At 35.4% G+C, this 24,765-nt stretch overlaps 1 protein-coding gene and 1 pseudogene across 5 annotated transcripts in view; both read left to right on the top strand.

Annotated features, from left to right (window-relative positions):
* LOC143204137 (protein bric-a-brac 1) overlaps positions 1-24,765 on the top strand; it is a 979,343-nt gene that overhangs the window by 26,570 nt on the left and 928,008 nt on the right. For all 5 annotated transcript variants that reach the window (XM_076416604.1, XM_076416602.1, XM_076416603.1 and 2 more), the window contains exon 2: positions 1,539-1,578. The gene's annotated coding sequence lies outside the window, so the exon portion shown is untranslated. The remainder of the gene's footprint in view (positions 1-1,538; positions 1,579-24,765) is intronic.
* On the top strand, positions 9,467-9,590 carry LOC143204368 (uncharacterized; annotated as a pseudogene).

Raw genomic sequence — 24,765 nt, 5'->3', positions numbered from 1 at the left:
TACAAATGTAAAATATTCATAACATGTTTCATCTGTGTAAGTTATCTGTAAAAACTGTCTTAAAAGTAAATCTGTTCATGTGCAGTTCACCTACAAAGAGACCGTACAAGCACCAATAACTTTAAATAATATTATCATTCCATATAGCAACAACCCTAAATATCTCGGAATGAATCTTGATGCAAAACTTCGCTGGAAGGAACATATAAAGAAGAAAATAAAAGAACTGGAATTGAAATATAGGAAAATGTACTGGCTAATTGGAAGAAAATCACAATTATCAGTACATAATAAATTGCTATTATATAAGCAAATACTGAAATCTATATGGACATACGGAGTTCAATTATGGGAATGTTCTGCGAAGAGTAACATAAATAAAATACAATTTTTTCAGAACAAAGCCCTGTGAGGTATTGTGGGCGCACCCAAATACTATAGGACTTATTACCTACATCGAGACCTTCAGATATTCACAGTCAGTCAGGAAATCAAGAGAATTGCAAGGGGGCATGAGGAAAGACTACATTCTCATGAGGATATTGAAGTATTGCAGCTCTTGGATACCACCAAAACACGATACAGACTCAAACGAATCACACCATCTGATCTTGTATAGTGTTATGTAGTGATGTGTATATAATAAAAATACAGCAGTGACATGTATAAACATTATTTCAGCAGAGACTGAGATAGGGCCGATGGGATCTCCTGGTTTTATACCTAGATTTAAGTTATCATAAAGACAAATTGTAGGTTAGTCGGACACGACTAGTTATAATGTTATTATTAAATAATAAAAAATATACCTAGCAGTTCTACTTCTCATTGGTTCTTCTTCGTTGGTTATGTAGCAGTAAGCATTAATAGTTCATCGATGGATTTTGTTTTTGTCTTGGTTGGATTACCAGTTGGTTTAATGTTTTAGTGCAACCATATGTGAATCTCATAAATCCAAATAGGCTCTATAATTGACTGATAAACCAATCTCTTTGATTTTAGGTCAAGTTGGGAGTATCTTCCAATTAATCAGTACAGTTCTTTGATTATAAGTATCATTTGCACTATATTTTTTAACGTGATGTTACATTGGATGTATGTTGGTCTTATAATTGTCCTGCTGACCGATGACCTTATGATAACCTTTTGTGAAGTATCATTTCACATTCTTATATTCAAGTTGACCAGACATAACAATATATTCTGAACGATCTTTACAAAATTGATCTTTAAATTAACGGTAATTGATTGACAAATTGCAAAATGGAATTATATTTTACTTGTTTATTCATTATAAATACCTACATATTCAAAAGGACCCATCACCTGGATACCGTAATTGAAATTGAACGTCCTCTTTTCTAAATAAAACTGGCAGCCCGACTCTATATACGCGCCGGGATATTCTCGTTTTATAACCCTCCCTCTTCATCCTTCGCCGATTTCTTTTACCCGACCAACGAGCGACGACTATCGCGTAAAACTAAACAATTTGATACTGAACATCTCGAACTAATTATCCTTTCTGTCATTTCCAGGTGAATCGTTTGACGACCACTTATTTTTGCGGCTAAAGAGGTAAGTGGATAGGTTAATGTTGTACTGCTTGTTTATTTATATACGTGGGTACGTGTATTTACGTTTTTGAAATGTGTTTTCAATGAGGGAATGTCGAGGGTTCACTGTAATTTTGCGGTTATTTGCATTTATAATACGAAATAAAATCGGGTACACAATAGTACGTTATGAGCTTATTATGTGTTATTGTTGGTAGTTATATAGATGTATTCTGCCTGAAAATGTTTAGTTTTTATCGTTTTTACAATAACTTTATTCCATTTGATGCAATATATTAGGTGCTTGGATATATTCTGATTATTGTTTTCACTTTAAATAGATATTGATTGAGGAAAATTGAGGAAATATATTTTAAGCAAAATGTTTACTATCAATTTCCGCAAAGCTTTTTGATAACATGGCATTACCGTGTCGAAAGAACGATGTTGGTTCGACAGCGATCCAGTCGTGTATCCATTTTGACTTTTACTTCGGTATTTCGATATTGTTTGGCAGCGGAACCGTGCTGTATTGATATAAACAAATGGTAATCACAAGACGTTTTATCTGGTGTGTATCCTTTAACACGTCTAGCGTATGGTCGACCATAGTCATGCAAGAGGATGTCTCTTTGCGTCTGTTACTCGCTGTTGTTGGTCTTTTTTTTTTGTAACAATACGGCATTTAGTTGATTATTTTGACTTTAGTAGACAATAATAGTTTAATTTGGTTTTAGCAATTCATAATACATACCTTACTGATCCACAGCAATACATTATTTATTGTTGATGTTTACGACTTTTGGGATTGTCTCAGTAGACTTTTCATCACCAGTTACAGAAAGAACTCCTTTTTTTCGTGTGGTATCTTATTTCGCAGATACATTCTCAAAAATGTCAAAACCATCCGATTTAACAATTAAGTTGGGATCTTTCGCAGTTATTTGTATTTATGTTTCACATTTTTACCAATAAATATCGCTAATCAAAATACATGGAAGCATCTAATACGTTTTCCATTTTTTTAAACATTGGTTTTGGGCACTTTTAGACGTAGTGTTAAAATCTTTCTGGTTACATTTTGTGACCCTTGTTTTTCTAATGTAGGTGGAATGAAATGGGTAATGCTTTATTTGTCTTATTACTTAATTTCATCATTTTAGGTACGTTAAGTTAAGTCAATATAATAATTTTAATTTTATATAAATAAATAATTTTTAATATATATAATTTTAATATAATTATGATTTTTATTTGCAGTAGATATTGGACCATATGGTTCACAGATATGTATATATATATATATATATATATATATATATATATATATATATATATATATATATATATATACAAAGTTACTATTTTGGTGGTAAATTTTTTTTGTTTCGTTTTCGTTTTCGTTCGCCCCACACTTGTTCAACATCTGGGATAATATTTCTGGCTAGTTTATAGGCTGTTATTGAATAATGTAAAATTCTCTAAAGATCGCTACACTATATGATTTTGACACTCTTATATTTCAAGTTGATGTTGATGACTGCTATACTGTTTTTCATTTTTATTTCGCTTCAACAGCTTTAAACATTGTCTAACTGTGAATAATATATGAAATATATTGTTTTTATGGTCCAGATTTATATATTTTAGTGTCAGCTATTTCACGCAACTTCATAATGTCACACGACTTTCTAGAACGATTTTTCAGTCAGATCAATGTTAAGCGTCGGTAGTATTCTACCGCATCAAAAAGTAATGTCTAAACACATTAAGTCACGTTTGGTTACCTTCAAGTTACCATTGCCTTGGAAATAACAAAGGTTGTTTCGCTAAAACCCCTGTAACTTGCGATCCAATAATGTAACTTAGAGTGTTAGTACTATCCAGAATTCACATGTCTCTTTGGCCAATAACTTTATGTATCAGATCGTATATTTGTTGGGTGATTTATTTAATAAAGACATAATAATTTCTGAAAATTGAATCACTAACATATTTTTATAGTGTTTTTATATTGTTATATCGATGTAGTTGTTGGCTATAAAATGGTAATTAATTTTGGTGGTTATATAATGACATATAAACGTAAACATATCAGTTACAAACCAAGTAATTAATTATTGTAATTTTTTTTCATAGTTTTTCCATTATTTTGAGTCATACGGTTATTTAAAATGATATTTTATCATATATTAAACCAACCATCTTGTTTTATTGAATATGGCGACGTTTAGCCCTCCGGACTCCCGCGTTCCACCCACCTCTTGCGTCGTTTCTTTTTAACCTGGGGCGCCCCAATGGAGAATAAGGTACACTGCGGTCCCCCTAGAGTCATCCGTCTAAGTTGATTCAATCGCGTCGCCAAAATTGATGTTCGTGGGTTCGAGGATGCACCATTCGCGGCCTGCTGAGGGCGGCGGTTTGGCACCCCCTCGCAGCGGCCGGAAGGTGAATTTTCTGCCGTGCTGGGTCTCGTAGTTGGAGGTGGGGGGCCCATCTCCGGGTGAAATATTGGGGTGCTTGTTATATATTCTAAATGTTAAATATTCTACTTCTATAGTGTTCTTCATTTTTTGATATATTTTATAATAATATAAGATATAATATGTATGTATAGTCTATTCAAAACAGTAGGTATCCCGTACCTGTCAAAACGTCGCACTGTTGCCACAGCAATTCTGAGTTTTTGTACATTTTGTCTTTGACATATGACAAAATTTTAATATAAATAAAATAATGAAACAAAAGTATTGTGTATTATAATTTATTTTAACGTTATAGTAAATCTAATGCATATATTATCGAAGAACTGAATACTACAATTAATTATAAACCACAATAATTTGTAGGTTAAATATGTTTTATTAATATATACATTGAACTTTTTTCCACACTAGTATAGGTAGGCAGTATATCTAGGCGTGTTTTTGCATGTAGTGGTATCTCCCGAAGGCCTAATCCACCTAATTAACAATTGTATATCTGAGAAACGTATTTTACTTTCATTATAGAGCATATTTATGTTTTACGCTTAGTTCTTGTTTCATTCGATGTAATGTATCCTTGTAAAATCATTATAATATTACTATATTTTTCTTTAGTTTGTCCTATTACTACTTGTATACAACTTTCTTGATGAAACTACATTTAATCACCTCACTCTCCTTAATGCATTTGCCCTATCTGCAAAACAGTTAGTATTATTTCCCTCCTCATATATGTTAACCAAATGTTAATTGTATACTGACCTTTAGTTGTTTCCATTTTCATCAACCTGTCTTGGCAACGGTCAGCATTGAATCGTAAACCAACGTTCATAAAGTTCTATTAAATCACTGTCACTTTCAAAAACACTAATCAAGTAAATAACTAAGCTGTTTATTTCCAATCTATCAAAAACTTGCTCAAGATTCTACCATTTGTCAGTTTCTTCCTCAATGTGACGACTGAAGGTGTTATTTTCAACAATGCCTCTTTCCATAAATCCAGACAGTTCTGGTTCGAATATCCTTCTCGACCTGAATGTCTGTTGCAATACCCCATATCAACTCAATTGGTTAGAATATGCAGTGATAGGAAGGAAGACATGTTTTACTCTATGGCCATAACATTCAGTAATCTGATCTACTATGTATCTTTTCTCAGGCTTATTTCTAAAAAAGTAAATTATATAAAATGCAATTAAATATTTCACATATATTTACCGAGTAACAATTTGAAATAGTTCATTCATTAACATGATTTCCTTGAAACTTATTTTATGTACTTTAAGCCATTCCTTAATTGCAGCCTTTGTTGGTGCACTTGTTTGGATATATATATATATATGGTAGATATGGTGCATCGTACATAACTATAACTAATAGTTCCTCCAAGTTCTTTAAAAGCTGACTGATCTGATTTTCAAGCTACTGCAAAGACAAGTTATAGTTCATTTCTCCATGTTAGTCATTCTTGGAGTTAGAGGAAAACATTAATTCTGCCCTATGAAGAAAACCATTCCTGTTTCCAACATGAAGAACTATATGTCTGCAATGAATTATTAATAAATGTTATGACTAACAAAACCTAATCGATAGTTATTCCAACGTTTACCTTTTTCCATCAACTTTTATTGTATTTACATTATATTTATTATCATCGTGCCATGAGCGACCCAATATACCATTCTGAAATATTTATTTGTCATTTAAATATACAAATTGATATAATAAATCTTGTTATATGATTTTAAAAATTGTATTCTTTTAAAATCAATTTCTGGGAGTTCCATTAAACACCATTTAAATCCTATATTACCCAACAGTGTATGAAGGGATGTTCTACATCCCTCAAATGGCTGTATATGTTTTGGATTTTTATGGATACATTCCAAAATAACAATTTTCTCTGAAATAATTGTACTAAATGATCTTGCGATTGAATAATCTACTTACTGTTTTTTACATTTCAAAGATTTGGTCTCTGATACAGATAACAACAAGCTGATATAGATTTTTCACCTGTTTCGCATAAACACGGTTTCTTTTTGGTGAATTTAAAGTTATATTGTTTTTTATTTTTTGAGATATTTTAGTGACCTTGTCCGCACTAATATTCATTGCAGCTGCAACGCGCAACCAAATATTTGCAATAAGAACCCGGACGATTTGCATTTTATTATAACAAAACATAAAAACAACCTTTGCCGGCTTATAAGCCGTAATTATAATATTTTGAAGAATTTTGCAGACATTTGACGCACCGACAACTTGTGCAGGCTCTTCCGGTTACATGATCGAACTTCTCTAACAGCATTCTATCTCTTTTTAAATGCAATAAAGTAAGAAGAATAATATCGTCTGAGTGTAAAACGAATTTACAACTTTACACAGACATATATTGACACTGTGTCACTACTGTTTTGATTTGAGTATATAGTCTCTCCTAAGTAGCAGTGAACTGAATCTCAATTTTTGACACCCAAACGTCACAATGTTGTGCACTAACTCTGAGTTTTAGATTTTTGACTTTGATATATAAGAAAAGTCAAATCTAAATAAAATAACGAAATAAAAATTTTATCTTTATTTTATCTAATGAATATATCGTCGAAGAATTTAAACTGCAGTTAATTATACATCCACAACAGTTTATAGGTTAGAGTTATTTTCTTATATTTACATTGAACTCTTTTCCACACTAGCCATGAAATACAGTTCTAGAGGCGTTTTTTATGTAGTGGTATTCCCTGGAGGCTTAATCCTAATTAACAATTGCATATCCAAGTAATATACTTTACTTTCATTAGAGAGCAAATTTACCTTTGTACGTTTAGTTCTTGTTTTGTTTGATAGTGTGTTTACTTGTCGAGTCATTCTGATATCATTGTATTTTTAGTTTCTTCTGCTACTACCTGTGTACACTATTGTTGATATATTATACTGAATTTTAGAGTACCAGTGTACTATATATATGGTAGATATGGTGCATTATACATAACAATAACTGATGATTCCTCTAAATTCTTTAAAAGCTGATTTTCATACTACTGCAAAAACACAGTTATGGCTCATTTTTCCATGCCAGTCACCCTTGGACTTAGAGGAAAACACTAATTCTGCACCAGGAATAAAACCATTCCTGTTTCCAGCGTGAAGAACTATATGTCTGCAATGAATTATTAATAATGACTACCAAAACTTAATCATGATATCATTGTATTTTTAGTTTCTTCTGCTACTACCTGTGTACACCATTGTTGAATTTTAGAGTACCAGTGTACTATATATATATATATATATATATATATATATATATATATATATATATATATATATATATATATATGGTAGATATGGTGCATTATACATAACAATAACTGATGATTCCTCTAAATTCTTTAAAAGCTGATTTTCATACTACTGCAAAAACACAGTTATGGCTCATTTTTCCATGCCAGTCACCCTTGGACTTAGAGGAAAACACTAATTCTGCACCAGGAATAAAACCATTCCTGTTTCCAGCGTGAAGAACTATATGTCTGCAATGAATTATTAATAATGACTAACAAAACTTAATCGATAGTTATTCCAATGTTTACCTTTTTCCATCAACTGTTGTTGTCTTTACACTATATTGATTATCACCTTGTCACCATTTTTAAATATTTATTTATTTTTATAACATCTTTATTAGATACGCTTAATACAATCTTAATTTACAATTAATCTATTACTACTTTTGCTATGTACATTTAAATATATAAAGTGATGTCATAATGATATCTGAAATAATTGTATTAAATTATGTTTCGATTGAGAAAACTACTTACTGTTTTTTACATTTTGTGTATTTGATCTCTGATACACGGTATAAACACGGTTTCTTTTTGGTGAATTTAAGGTTATATTGTTTTTTATTTTTTGATATATTATATGTTAGTGACCAACAATAAACAACTTTTGCATAAATGTCAACTTTTGCAGCACTTTCGGTTACATAATCTAACAGCATTCTATTTCTTTTTAAATATAATGAAATGAGTAGTGTTTGCTCCCGTTTTGGTCAAATTAGATCTGAAAAATATCCACTGAGCACTTCTTTGTATTCACAGACGGATTCAAGAGCAACGACTACGTCGGCGCTGCTTTTACTTCAGCGCAAACACAACATTTATCCGATAACTGAATACTAGACGACGGTAAAAGACCATCGTCATCCGTGTCTATCTTCTCCGCTTCTTTATACGGTTGTATTAAGAATATTGCAGACGTTTGATAAATGGTCAACTTTTGCAGCACTTTCGGTTACATAATCTAACAGCATTCTATCTCTTTTTAAATAGAATGAAATTAGTAGGAGAATATTGTCTGACTGTAAAACGAATTTACAACTTTAGGCAGACACATATTGGCAACTTTAGGCAGACATATAATATATAATATAATATAAAATATTTCCAATAAAACCGCAGCAACTTAATATTTAATATCATCAATGCTTATCTCTCTAAAACTTTTTACGGCCAAGAGGGGTTACCGATTATCTCGTTCCCGTTCGAAGTAACTGATTAGAGACCTAACCAATTTCTGACTTTGGTTGTCTATTGGTTTCGTTACTTTCAGTCAGAGTATTATGGTATATTATACAGCGATTTTAAATTTATTAAAACATGCAACGCGTTAAAACAACGTTTTCCGATTTATAATGAAAAAGATCGGAGACTTTTCAGCCGATGCGTTATAGTTATCTCAGTCAAACGCCGAGTCGTTTATAAAATCGCTTAATCCGAAGAACGCGTCGCGCCTCGTCGGACGAATAGAAAACAGATCAGGTCGGTGAAACAACGATGCCGAAGAGAGCGGGAGAAAAGGAAAAAAACCCACCCCTTCAACCAACCAGCCAGCCCCCCACGTTAACCGAATTACGAGCTACATCACGGAGCGCTCTCAAATTGACATTTCGCCTCCCATTTCCGGTGCGAATTAAGAGGCGAACATTTTCGGGGCGATCCGAGGACGCCGACGTCGACGTCTGCGGCTACGGCAGCGTCCCGACGATCTCTCCCTCGCCCGCCGCCGCCGCCACCGCCGTCGCCTCTAGAAGGTAAAGGCCAACTGTTGATTATCCGAGATTAGGAGGTCCCCGGAACGGTTGAATGGCGACAGTCTTTCTTCCGTTTCGACACTCCGCCGGGACGGCGTACGAAAAGAGAACGACGAGGACGAGGATCGGGCGTGAAAGGGCGCGAGGTCGGAGGTTATGGTTTTCTGGTTTTTGTTTGTTTTTCCCGTGATTCCCGTTGCCTGTTGAAGAGGATCGAACGGGCATTTTTTATGTGGTCTTGTTCGGTTTTTGCCATGACTGGAATTGGCGTCTATATATTGGGATTAATTTTATGTATTATTATGTTTTTATTTAGTCTGAATGTATGCTCATTTCGGCGGTACGTATGCTAAAATTGTTACGATACAGGGAAGATTAACATGGAACCTGCTCAAGGATGAAAGATGAAGTGAAGAATGAATGAATCGCGAAGCTTTCCACATTTTTCCAAGTAGTAGCATTAACTTCTCCAGAGACCAGTAAAAAGGCTCATATCACAAATTCCATATAATCTGCAGTTGCATATCACTAGAATTTCCAGCTACTTATATTTTTGTAACTATCCCCGGTCGATCTCTCCATGAGCAGCCTTTCCAAGCTTTCTTTAGCTCCCGCAGTGTTTGCTCCCGTTTTGGTCAAATTAGACCTGAAAAATAAACACTGAGCACTTCTTTGTATTCACAGACGGATTCAAGAGCAACGACTACGTCGGCGCTGCTTTTACTTCAGCGCAAACACAAGGGCATTTCACACTATTCATCGGACATATTGACTATCAGAACTGTTAGCCATCTATAAAGCCCTGAAAATTGTACAAAACATACAAGACAATAATTTAATAGTAATCGCCTCAGATTCAATGAGCTCTTTGGAAAGTCTTAAATCAGTTCAATCCCATCACCCATTAGTAACACTTATCCGATAACTGAATACTAGACGACGGTAAAAGACCTCGCCATCCGTGTCTATCTTCTCCGCTTCTTTATACGGTTGTATCAAGCCCCCTAGACCACTTTAGGGTAAATGATGTGGCTCGTGGCAGTTATTCGTTATCGGGTTCTAGTTGGTGCTGATGGCACCCCGCCCGTGTTCAACATCTGGGATTATATTTCTGGGTATTTTGTAGACCGTTATTCCACTATGTAAAATTCGACATGCCTCAAGGTCGCTACACCACTATTAAACTTCGTACTTCGTTCCAGTGAAGGACCCAGGTCAAAACCAAATCCTGCAACTGATGAACAGATATTTATTTTGTCTAAACTTAAAGACGTAGATGATTTTCCAGCAAATTCTTGAGAAGTATGTGAAGGTCAACGAGTTTTTCTTCTGTGGGTTCATTGGCATTAGCAGTTGAAATTTCGTCAAAACCTATTGACTGGTGACTCCTTCATGTATTTGATGCATAACTTGTAAAATGTTAGTGAATTCTGCTTCTTTGTCCGGCAATGCTGAGGTTTTTCCAGCATATATTTTATAATTCATGGTCTTACGTCGCTCACTGCATATTTAATAATGGTTGTGCAATGAGCAATATTAAAGTGTCTCCAACTTTCTGTAACAGTCAACGAAGGATCTGCTGCCATATATTGTAGGATGCGACTAACAGTAATCTCTATCGCTTTAGATAATCGTTGAAATGCTGGTATTATACCTTGATCTAATGGTCGCAGAAGCGAAGTTGTATTGGGAGACAAAAATGATATTTTCACATTGGCTCCGTTTAAATTTAAGGTCTCCGGATGTCCGGACGCATTGCCAATAAGCAGAAGTACCTAAAATTATAGTGACTTTACTGTACTATACTACTGTATTATAGTGAAATACTGTTTAACACTAGGCACAGAACAATTAGTAAGCCAGTCTGTAAATAGCGTCATCATAACCCAAGTATTTAGATTTGCTATCCAAAACACATTTGAAATGTAGATGGCTATGGTGCTTGTTAAAGCTCTGAGCTGGTCTTTCCTACGTAAGTCTCGGAAACGGTTCACGGACGGGTCTCCGAGCGCCTGTTCAGTACCGTCGCGACATTATTGCGTTTTTTTGTTCGCTAATTCCCTATCGAGTTCTCTCCCTGATCTCTAGCTGGCCGCTTTCTTGCGCGCCAGCATTCGTCTTCTCTTGGCTACCATCCTGCTACCCAAAACACAGGTAGACAATCCTTATTTTTATTTTTCAAGGGCTGTGGATTTAATGATTTGTATGTATTGGTTTCACTATAAAATCATCTGAGGCATTACAACAAAACAAGAGAGTTAATCGGTTCTTAGCTGGCTTAAACCTGAAAAGAGCTCACAGCTCATAAAGTCTATTCAGTTTCGTAAATACGATAGAACCGTTTCTTCAGATAAATAACCTGGAACATATAACTGGAATTTTACTGCGACGTCTCTCTCTATGGCTCCAGAACGTCTCATACCTCGGTCTCCAGTTTGACCGTAGATTCCAATGGTCATCTCAAATTCAGCACGCTATTTGCAAAGACAATAACGTGTACAGTCTACTATTCTCACTCTTCTGCAGAAAAAGTAGAATTTCAATCCCCCAGAAAGCGATTCTGTACAAAATGTTACTTCGTCCAGTCTGCCTCTACGGAGCACATATGTGGTACAGGTATGTCTCTGAGAGACAACTTTCACTACTCCAAGTGTTCCAACTCGAAACAGTCCGCGCGTTACTCAATGTTCCATCGTTTTTGAGGAATTTCAACACTCACCTCGAATCAGGCATCCTGTTCGTGAAAAGTTTCACGAACATGCTCAGTGTAGGGTTCTCCCTAGGCGCCTTAGAATACGACAACACCTTGGTTAAATCCCTACCCATCCACTAACTCCGGTAGTAAACCAACTACGACAATCCCAGTGGTAACCTAGGGTCTCTGTCGCCCGCAAAGCACTCACTATCCTGAACCCGAAGCGACATCAGCAAAAGACCAATTGGTTCTAGCTGGTCATCATGGAATAAGAACAGAAATAAAACGTCTCTCCCTGTCTCTTTTCTCTACCCCTTGTGACAGTACCACTTCCGTAGCGCTTCTGTACTTCTTTAACCTAACTTAATATCATGTACATTCTCCCATCGACCACCAAATGTAGTAATTAAAATTAATTAAAATAAATTAATTGTTGGAAATTAGATTTAACTAAATAGAATTTAAAGACTATTAGTGAGTGTTAGTTCTTGAGATAGTTTGCATATATTTTAATATGTTTTGATATACAGGTATTCATTATTTTAATTAATGTTATGTCTCAAATACATTTCTTATCGTAGATTGAAAATACTGTGAAAGCAAGTTTCAGTAATATATCATTTTTAAATTAGTCCTTTTACTGTATTATGAGAAAAACAAAATTAATATAATAGATTCGAAATTCGACCATTGGGCGATCACTAGTGCCAGTAATGGTTCCACTTTTAATGCAATAATTTGTGGCTTTAGTTGTTCTAACCATTGACATCTTACAGCGTCGTAATATCGTAAATGTCTTGAACACTAAACTATTTTGGTGGCGCATTAACAAACAAATAAAATCGACCCGTAATCCCGTCGTCGTTTGTACGAAATTCGCCGCCGTCGAAAATATTTACCGTCTAATAAAGCGCGAACGCTCAATCCGGCGACATCGAAAAGTAAACGACGCTCTCGCTCTAAAACGCGGAAAAACTTAACCGGCAGCCCCCCGGGGGACCGGAAGGGCGACGACAAAACAAACGGCGGCGGAGGCAGTCGAGAAAACTCACGACCTAATCGAATGAGACGGCAACGCGCCCGGCCGAATTATTATTTTCCCGCTCGAGATTAAGTTCGTTTACTTTTCGAAATTAATAGAAATCCGAACAATGCGAGACGTTGAGGGTATTAATGGGAGACGACGATTAATCTGGGTTCATTCATCGCGTTTACGCGTTACTATATTGCGAGTTTTTCTATAGGTTCGCGGAACACTATAAGGATATACAACAGATGGTGTTACTGTTTGTCAATCTGTAGCGACCGCTATGACCCTTTAGGCTACCACGCATTCACCTACAGCAAGTTCAAAGGTTGGCAAAGTCCATTGGTACCATACGGTTCACGGCTATAAAGGACCACCACGACGACGTCTCGCTCTCTTTTCTTTTCTGAACCCCCTTGCAACAGTACCACTTCCACCGCGCTGCCGTACTTCCTTTAGTATAACCTAATATCCTGTCCATTCTCCCATCGACCAAATGTACAATTTAATATCGCAATAAACAATTTTTTCTTCAACCAGTGTTTTAATTTCTTGTGCGAATTCCTTCCACAATATAGTAGTGAGTGTTCGGATAAACAATCGCATCGACAACCACACATTCCGACCGACCGACCAGACGGACATTCCTACATTTGGTCACCCCGACGTGATCGACGTGCCTAACAGGTAAACCAGCTCCACATAAGCCACTCGACAGGTGCTCGATACGTGCATGGAAGGATTGCACGAGGAACGGAACCCATCAAAATCACATGATCGAAGTTATCCCACGAGGCTAACGCGATGGACAAAAACCACAGAAGCCCATCATGCATAACATCAACAAATTAACATCCTTGCATCACGAAACGGGACACATAAGGCACCACACTTATAGGTACCGTCAAACAAATTGGAACGCCCCAAGACGAACGACGTCCTACGTCGATGGCAGCTGATCCCGTAAAACTCCTTGTTCAGGTTGGGATCCCCATCTCATAAGTCCCTGGGCGATTCATTGCGTAATTGCGGATGCACTCCGGTACCTGCACCACATAGATGTACATTCCACGGCAGCTCCACTAGGGGGGGATGGCGTAGCGACCGCTACGACCCTTTAGGCCACCACACATTCATCTACGGCAAGTTCAAAGGTTGGCAACGCCGGTGGATTTGTGACAACGACGTCTTGCTCTGTTTTCTTTTCTCTACCCCCTTGTAATAGTGCCACTTTCACAGCGTTACTGTACTTCCTTTACCTAACCTAATATCTTGTCAATTCTTCCGTCGATCACATGTATTAATTATAAATCGAAATAAAGCGAACATGCGAATTCTTTCCACAATATAGTAGTGAGTGTTCGGACAAACAATCGCATCGACAGCAACACATTCCAAACGACCGACCAGACGAGGATTCCTACAAATCTGTAGGTACCGCTACAACCTTTTAGGCCACCACAAATACATCTACGCTAGATTCAATGGTTGGCAATGGAGCCAAAACGACAACGTGTCTCTCTCTCTTTCCTTTTTTACATTTTCATTTCCTTAACGTAATATCACGCCACAAGAAAATTATCAATAATCGGAAATAAACAAGTTTTTATTCATTCATTGTTTTCTGTTCCCGTGGAAATTCCTTTCACAATAACAGTAGTGAATGTTAGAACAATCAAACAAGTTAATACACACAATCAATGAACGAACATTCATACAAATTGCATCGGGTACATTTGCAACCAACTACTATGGGCATATTTAGTTCATCTTTGGTGGCCTTGCAGCTTGAAATAAGATGTGTTTACTGGAGCTTCAGTAAACTATATTAATAGATACTTCATCAACCGCTTTCCAACCTTTTGTTAGGTTTATCTGAACGGTTTTCGATATTAATTTTACCGGCTGACGACTAACCAACTTAGAGAACATCCAAAAGATATCGGGTCTCCCTAGCCTTATTATTGGCGTGACGGTTATGATCTCTATTTATTACTACTTACTATTTTTGTTACTTTTTATTGTTTTTGTTACTCTTATTATTAGTCTATCTCACCAAGAGTGGTCAAAAATGTTAGTTTTCATAAGACTGTGACTCTCTTCGTACTATAGAAATATGTTTTGCTGGTGTGTAAAATAAATAAAACTGTTTTGAAAATAACTGTTCTGGTAGGCCAATAGATTAATTTTAACATCATGTTGAAGTCCCCCGGGAATTGAAAATGTTTCTGGGAAATTTTACTTTTTTACTTCCAATTTGAAGAGAAAGATCGCTGAAGGTTGATCATTGAATGATACGTGAAGCTTATAACAACCATGCTCTATCGATTTCAACATTTGAATACTGGTTTCGTCGTTTCAAAAGTGGTTATTTTGACACCGAAGACAAGGAGCGTTCTAGATGACCAGCAACATTTAAAGTCGAGGATTTGAAGGCATTACTCGATGGGGATCGAGTTTGAGTCGAGCACTGTGCGAAAAAAGTTTGGAATACGAGCAAATATACAATGTTGTTATTCTTTATCAAGACAACGTTCGACAACATATAGCAAAATCACTGAAAACATACCTGGAAACATTAACATACGAATTGCTGCCCCAGCCGCCCATTCTCCAGACCTTGGCCCTTTTGATTATTACTTGCTCCGACGTACGAGTCGTGATCTATCTGAACAGCACTTCTTATGAAGATACCAAAAAAATGGGTCGATTCATATGGTAGTCTCAGAAATACATCGGTCTTTTGAGGAGGAATCAGCAAATTGCGTGAAATATTGAAAAAAGTAGCGGCTAACGCTCGATGGATAATACAACGTGGGGCAAAGGTCGTGGCCACTACCATTTTGATTGCCTATAACTTGCTCAAAGAAAAGATAAGTAAGTTTGGTTTTCAAAAAATGTATTTGGTCTTTATATTTTTTATTCGTTGTGATTGAAAAATTAGATAGGCTAAAGGGTGACCGCGATTCGCTATGCAATCTTCGGCTATTTTTAAGGCATTTTTCATGACATCCTGCAACATCTGAGGCTGAATTTTTTCAATTTTGTGACGAATATTGTCTTTAAGATGTCGAATCGTTGGAGGCTTATTCACATACACCTTGTTAACTCAGGAGATCTGGCTGGACATGCTAAATCGCCACTTCGCGAAATTAGTCTTCGTGGAAAAACGTCATTCATTAATTGAATTGTTGAACGAGCTGTGTATGGTGTGGCTCCATCTTGGTGAAACCGCATGTCCTCTAGTCCTTGCTCTTCCATTTCAGGCATAAGAAAATTTCCAATCATGTCTTAACACCGTTCATTAGTGATAGTATCTGCCTTGGTAATTATCAAAGATATAGGAAAAAAAGGATGCAATGATGTTTCATGAATTAATTGAGAATTCTGTGTTCCCCAAAATCGACTGTTATGTTTGTTGACGTGGCCACTGAGAAGGAATTGGGCTTCATCCCTCATTATCAATTTAGACGAATAATCTTCAATTTCACCAGACAGTCTTAAGATTGCATTACTGTACTCAATTCGTTGATCAAGATTTCTCGTTTGTAATTTTTGGACTAAATGAATTTTATACGGAAACATTTTCAAATCAGTTTTCAAAATTCGCCTTAAACTGCGTGCGGAAATGTGTAACTGGGAACCGTGTCTCCGCATTGATGTTTCTGGAGACTCTGCAGCACTATCGCGCACCAGAGCCACATTTTCGGTCGTATTATTTTCTATAAATATTGTCACTATTTCTGCTCGTTCTTGTGGCGTATATTTATCCATAACAAAATTTGGAAATCTATACACATAACCAAGGTTGCACGCAATCAAAATGGTAGCGGGGCTTTTGTCCCACCTGTTCCTTTGAATAAAATACATTGTAGCGATTCTTCACAATAAAGCTTATAGTCCTAATTTCTCTTCCTTCATCAATAGAACTAAAAGTTCGACACCATTTTAATAGTCAGTTTTGCGTTGCTTTGTTCATTAGCTTGTAGCAATATTGAAGGTAATTCTAATATGCCTCTCATAGAAGTTGTGCCTATTGTCATAAAACTAGGACGATTGACTTTCGTAAGCCTCTCTTGAGGGCGAGTTTTTTACCACCAAAAGAGATTGCCATGGATAGGAATAGACGGTAATTATTTAGTGTTAGGTCCGGACTATAAAAGTTGCAACTAAATTGTGCCCTTTAGAAATACTACAGAAATAGAGAAAAATAAAATTTCAATTAAAACATTTTATTTATAAGAATACCAGGAAACCCGATGGAGGTTCTCTAATGTAATCAAGTTTATCTTAATTCTTGTTTGAATATACATGCAGTGAGATGATTTCAATGCATCACTACATAGTATAAAACAAAGTCGCCTTTTCTGTCCCTATATCCCTATGTGCGCTTAAATCTTTAAAACTACGCAACGGATTTTGATGCGGTTTTTTTCAATAGATAGAGTGATTCAAGAGGAAGGTTTATATGTATAATACATGCATAATATACTAAGGCAACATTGCTAATTTTAGAGGTTTCTAACGTGATGTCGTAAATTAACCTATTTTTTAGGCTTATTTAGCAATTAGCAAAAACGCTGCCTAACCCTACGAGTTAGATCAAATTAATGTACTACAGTATTGTACACCATTAAAAGGTCTACAAAAAAGTCCGCGATGGTATATGTTTATCTTTTAGGAATAACCCACATTAACCATTTTTATTGTTTACTTTTTACGTGAGAAAATGGCTTATTTACGAAGCTATTTTAAGCAATACGGCATTAATCCTTATCGAATTAAGTACCTTAAATACAGTGTGCAATTAATATAGATCAATATGGTTCCTTACAGCATGTAAATAAATCAAATATTTTCGGAGATATTACAAATTTAAAATTTGCGTTTAAAAATGTGTAATGTAATAAAAATTGTATGAATTTAGATATTCCAAAGATAGCAGGAAATCTTCATAGTAAGTATAGGGGAAGAGGAATTGTTTTACTCCAAATTTAATGCGTGCAGGCCAAGGGCAGTAATGAATGAACCAAAAATACTGGATCGATTTTAATCATGTTTTCATTGAGTGACATAGGCATATATATTTTATGCCCGTGCAAAGTCGGAGCGGGCCGCTATGTTTTTATATACAACGTTCATATTTTTTCTGTAGTGTATTTAATTTAGTATCAGCATTGCACCCGTGAGAAGCCGGGGCGGGTCGCTAGTTGATCTATAACCTGGCTACAACAAAATTTTAATATCATCCCAGTTTGGATTGCAAGTAAATGTTATTTCCCAGGCCATTATTACGGCGGTTACCATGAAGATGTAACTCTGATAGATATACTTCAGTGAAAATGAAGAATATTAAAAAATCCTAGAACCTTATTGTAACTTAAGAAAGAGTTCCTACTATAAACGTATCCTTCTAAATGTTAAAATTGTAAAACCCTAGGATTATTCAAACTCAATCGAATCCTCTAAATGATACAAATACTTTTTTTTCGATTTCGATGCAAGTTAGTATCTAGAAATTAGTCGAGAAGATGTTAGTGTGAGTTATTTTAGAAATCAAACCTGTAAATTTATTAATATTAATGCAAACATTGGGACCTAAAATTTCGAGAAATATAGCTCCTTTACAGAAGAAAACAGATTTTATCAATATAACACTGCTCTGCTCATGGAGCTCAAAGAAATCATCATGAAACTGAGGAAGTTCATTGTAACATAAACTTTTCATTATATGCAGAGGTGTGATTATATTTTTCAGCCATTTCTGGAAATTTCCGTTGAATTGCCAGTAAAATTTTCTTATATGCAATAATATATGAAATATATTGAAAATATATATATTTTTGAATTACGATTATCGATTATTAAGCACGGTTATTAATAAAATTGTATAATAATTTATTGCAATTAATACCTAACATACATATTGTCATTTTTAAAATGTCATGGACATGGCATGAACAAATATTTTTCATGAATGAAAAAAATGGCGAATACCTACGAAGCGAATGCAGATAAATCATACACTATTTTGTATTTATATCTAGGATTTATAGCAGTCTTTATGTTCATTACAATGAAATATAGTTTGCACATTCTCTTCTGTCCATGCTGTGTTGGTTTGCTCTATGAATAAATACTGCAGTTTTTTGGTTCTCACTCTACATCGATCTTCAATCTTCAATAATAAATCAGCAACTAGTTTTAATTTTTAGATACAGTTGTTTGGTTTTCTTTTTTTATCATATAGTAAAAACTAGCTTTGGGAAATATGGACTAAAAACAGTCGAAACAGTCGATAGTCAAAAAACTTAGGGTCTGTTTACAGATATACAGTATACAGCACATCAGTTGAAGTATACAGTGTTATTACAAGTATATAATGTAAAGAACAATATACGTGGTTGGAATATAAAATCTAGAATTAAATGTGTAGGATAACGAGTACGTATTGCAAGATGACAAATAGAATACGTAAAAGCATATAGATGCATGAATATATGAATGCTACAGTGCAATGGTCGCACAACCCACAGCAGTAATAAGGATACAATATACAAAAAATATAAACGCATATGCGAGATATTACATAGATGTACACTATTATATTTCTAGTAGTAGTCCTTTTATGGTTATAAAATTAATCAGTTTGTCCAGGTTCTTCAGTTTAAGATACTGGTTCATCGTCTCTCCCAGATTGACCAACCGTCTTTGCGAGTTGTATCTTCGGCATTCGATTAGTATGTGTTTGATAGACAGTGAGGAACCATATTCGACGCACAGTGGTGGACTTCTTCCCTTAATGAGAAACTCATGGATCAATTTGCAGTGTCCAATTCTGAGACGCGAGAATAAGCTTAAGTTGCGTCTGCTGATGTTAGTGGTGTTAAGGCCCTCATAATACTCTTTTTTCACTTCCCAAAGCTTCTTGTTTTCTGTTAGATCCCATCTGAGTTGGTCTATATCATCTAAGGATTCTATTAGAGTGGTCCTTCAGATCTCTACTCCAGATAAGTAAATTTTCCGTAAGTGATCCTTCCCTTTTCTTGGCTGAGTAATCCGCTCTTTCATTTTCAATGACCCCAGAGTGAGAAGGGAGCCACATAAAGGTGATGGTTTTGCCGCTTCTTTCCAATTTAGAGGTTAGTTATCGGAAATAAATCAGTACACTTATAAACTAAACAAGTTCGTGTGGTTTGGTTCGCCTCAATCTTCTGATTTCCTGCGTACTGTCTTACCCAGTCTGGATATTGGCATGACTGGGATCATTTTCCTTGTCGGATTTTACGATTTTGCCTTCTAGACAATCACAAACATAAATATTAATCATAAAAAATAAATTTGGGCATGACTCGAACCTGTAACTATCGCAGTAGTATTAGGACCCTCCTGTCGCCTTGACCACTGCGTCAACCAATAATCTTTTTTTTAATTTTAACTTTGTTTAACTTTGATTTTTTAATGGTTTTGTGGGTTGTATTTAAAATACTAATTATTTAGTGCTTAGGCATTCTAAGAGTAATTTACAATGTCACTCAAGCATTTTGTATGGTAAATATTTTCGATTCGAACAAAGCCCCATGTGAATCGACCTTGTCCTCGCCAAGTCGAAATCAAATACATCACATTTGGTTATCAAATATCGCGAATGGCACCGGCACCGACCCGGGGGGTAATATACGGAACGAGGAGCCCCCGTCCGATACGTCCGAAAAAAAAGCGCGTCGACGCCGCCTCTCCCCGCGCTCCTCCATCCCGCCGGCCGCCGGCCCGGCGAAAATACATAAATATAATGGATACAAATAGTCAATCCGCCGCCCCTTCAGGTCGCCTGATTAAGCGGAGGTGGAGTGGGGGCGGGTCACGCGGCGAACGGGATTAAGTCGGCCGGGGTTGGGGCGCGACCCCCGATCGGAAAACGGGGGACCGTCTTGTGGGCGCTGCCATCCCCCGTGTTACCGCTCGCAAATCGGACGATTTTTAATCGAAAATTGAGGGTTCGGTCCCCGACGTCGGCATATTTTTTAATTTGGTAGTGGGCACGGGGGAGGAGAGTGATCAAACGTGCTCGCCGACAGGGCGGCTCGTTGTACGGATTCGTAAAAAATACGTTGTAGTTGTCCAGTTGGAAATTAAGGGGTCACTTTGCCATTTAACTCTAATTAAGGGGCCATTTTACAATATTATTGATGTTAATGTTCACAATGTTAATATTTTGAAAATATATAGAAACATTTTTGAACGCTGCGATCGACTATCAATTGTTTAGTAAATGACTAATTTTTACTATCGAATGAACCAGTCCCATGTTTCATTCGTAACTAATTTTATACTGACTATTTAATAATAACTGTAAATAACGATATACAGGGTACGGTATAAATATGAGGGTCACTATTTACATTTCGGGAATAGGCAACACTGTTGTTATGTGAGTCCATCTGATGCTTCCATCATAAAGTTTGGCATTTTTGACGATATACGTATTCAGAACATTTTGTCGCACGGACGCTATTAGTTTATTTTATATTTAGTTGAAAGTTTCGTCTCGACAAAAAATGGAACTGAATCGTGAATATTTTCGTGCGATGATTTTTTACGATTTTGGACGTGGATTATCACAACAAGGGTGCACCATTCAACTTAATTTGACTTTTGGCGACGAAGCTCAATCAAAAACCACCATGTATCCCTGGTTTAGTGAATTCAGTCGTAGTCGTAGTTCGCTGTCCGACGAGTTTCGTGAAGATCGTCCAAAATCGGATGTTGTGCCAGAAAACATCGAGCGGAATGCTAGGTTGTGGTCCTTGGACTTCTTCTGATTCGCCGTCCTGTACCTACGTATTAATTGTGATTAGGAACCATTTTGCCTTTAGTGCATAAAATTTATAATTGCTAATATATTTTATAGAATTTGTGAAATTAGTGTTGAAATTTTTAATTAGTATATTCTATATACCATATACAAATATAAACCCATATACAAAAGCCTGCGAATCACTCAATATTCTGAAAGCCGGATAAAATAATAATAAAATTAATAAATTACATTTAACAATTAATTTACATTTACAATACTCTGGAATCTTACTATTGCAGATAGTTCATCTTTAATTTGTCTTCTATGGCTTTCCTTATTCTACTACTTTCTACTTTGCTTGGTATCCCACATGAGCAATGAATATTCGCCAACAAATGGCGAATTAATATTCTACAAACTATTTTATAATTGCTAATATCCATTACAACATTCATTTTAATTCTTGATGAACAAATTAATGTATTTATTACATGCAATATTTCTTTACTGCTTTGTTATGAAATGTATTTATTAACGAAACCTGAAATGGATTAGAAGTTAATACCAATACAATTTTTAGAGAAATCTGAATAAATTTTACAATTAACTCTGGTACAATGATCTACTATATCTCCAGAACCTTATCAATTATTGTCAGTTTTCAAGCAAGAACAATTTTCTTAGCTGTTCTGAGTTAGTCAGATATCAAATTAACTGATATTCTTAAAATTATTTTTTTTTGTTTAGTTAATACATTGTTACTAGTCGTTTCCTTCTAACCTACAATTTGTCTTTATGATAACTTAAAACTAGGTATATAACTAGGAGGACCCATCGGCCCTATCTCAGTCTCTGGTGAAATAATGTTTATACATGTTACTGCTGAATTTTTTAATATATGCACCTCACTACACAACACTACACAAGATTAGATTTTGGGTAGGTTTGATTAGGTTTGATTCTTTTGAGTCTGTGTCCTGTTATGGTGGTATCCAAAAGTTGCAATATTTCAATATTCGTATGAGAATGGAGTCTTTCCTCATGCCCCCTTGCAATTCTCTTGATTTCTTGACTGACTGTGGGTATCTGATATTTGATGGTCTCGATGTAGGTAATCAGTCCTATAGTATTTGGGTGCACCTACAATACTAGGACTTTGTTCTAAAAAATTTGTATTTTATTTATGTTACTCTTTGCAGAACATCCCCATAATTGAACTCCGTATATCCATATAGGTCTCAGTATTTGATTTTTATGTAATTTATATAATAGCAATTTATTATGTACTGATAATTGTGATTTTCTTCCAATTAGCCAATACATTCTTCTATATTTCAATTCCAGTTCTTTTTTGTTGCTATATGGAATGATAGTATGATTTAATGTTATTGGTGCTTATACGGTCTGCTTATAGGTGAACTGCACATGTACATATTTACTTTCATTAATTCTTATTTTCCAAGCTTGTGTCCATTTATTTATATTGTCACTTGCCTGTTCACTTCACTATTGTCTCCGACAGCTATAATCATATTAATATTTTCCATTTCTGGTATATCACATGTGTAGAGTAGAAAAAGCATTGGTCCCGGTACAGTTCCTTGTGGTACACCTGCTTTAGTTTATTTTATTGTAGAGTAAGCTTCTTCTTGTTTGACTCTAAACATTCTGGCTTTAATGTATGATTTTAATAGTTGTGGTGTGGTGTTTTGGTAACACTTTCTGTAGTTTATGAACAAGGCTTTCATGCTAAACCTTATCAAAGGCTTGTGCTACATCTAAGAATATAGCTGAGCATACTTTTTTACTGTCGTGGGCTTTTTCAATAACATCTCTTATTCTGTGTACTTGGTCAATTGTTGAGTGCTTGTTAATAAACCCAAACTGGTGTGTTGATTAGATTTTTTCTTTCAACAGGAGTTTTTCAAAAACCTTAGATATTACTGGCAGCAGTTATATAGGTCTATAGGCTTTTATTTCGTTTGCTGACTTCCCAGGTTTTGGGATAGTTATAATTTCCGTCACCTTCCAAATGTGTGGGACATGCTTTATAAGGTATTTCCCAATTTGTGAACTGTAGTGTCTATACAGATATCATTAACTAAAGCACTAATAGTAGTCTATACCTAATCAATGTTTTTTATTGCTGCTTTAAATAAATTTTGTTCGTATTGTTTAACTCATTGTGAATTAGTATTAAATTACATATAATTCCGTCAAATTAATGTGTTAATATTTGAGCTAAGTCAATTAATTTTCCATAATAAAATATATGTAATATATATATAGAACCGTATGATATTTAATATATATATGTAATCAATAGTTGTACGGTCCTATTAGTTTCCTATTAATATTACATCTTTCTCAATCTATTTTAAATGTCCAGGTATCGATTATGTTACATATATACGTACATTCTCTGCAATAAAATATGTTACATAGAAATGTATAATATTTAATATGCGCGTGATTTATTAATGTATTATACAGTATGTATACGGTGTTTTTTTCGTCAAGGTTATTCCAGTCTAATTGCCTCCAGACCAACGCACTCTTAGTTAAAACTAATTCGTTATAATAATATTAATTATTTTTAATTTTTTCATACATATTTAAAAACTCCTTTTACCAACTATGGGTTTGTCTGGACTGGGCCTAAAGTTTAACGTGGGCTCCGAACCACGGTCCTCAGCATTAAGCCTACCGACTGGCGAGTGACCAACTTTAGAAATCATCCCAGAAGATATCCGGTCTTACCCAGCCTGGTTACTGGCGTGACTGGGATCATTTTCCTTGTCGGATTTTACACTCTTGCCTAGAACATTCACAATTTTGAAACAATCACAAACAACAGTAGTAGGACCGTCTCATCGCCTTTACCACTGCGCCACCAAGCCGGCAATATTAATTATTAGTCGACTTATTGAGCTATTACAGTCTATCCGAAGAAGTTTTGTACATACGTCATTTAAATTTATTCCGTCAAAACGTCGCAATACTGCCGCACCAACTCTGAGTTTTAGTTTAGTTTGGCTTGGACATACAACAAAATTCTAATTTAAATAAAACAATTAAACAAAAATACTGTTATCAAGTA

This window comes from Rhynchophorus ferrugineus, unplaced genomic scaffold (assembly GCF_030347505.1).
Source record: "Rhynchophorus ferrugineus isolate W39M unplaced genomic scaffold, kcgeb_rfMv2 rfM10, whole genome shotgun sequence".
Classification (NCBI taxonomy): domain Eukaryota; kingdom Metazoa; phylum Arthropoda; class Insecta; order Coleoptera; family Curculionidae; genus Rhynchophorus; species Rhynchophorus ferrugineus.
The sequence above is the reverse complement of the archived record's forward strand: the minus strand, read 5'-3'. Positions and strand labels throughout refer to the sequence as shown.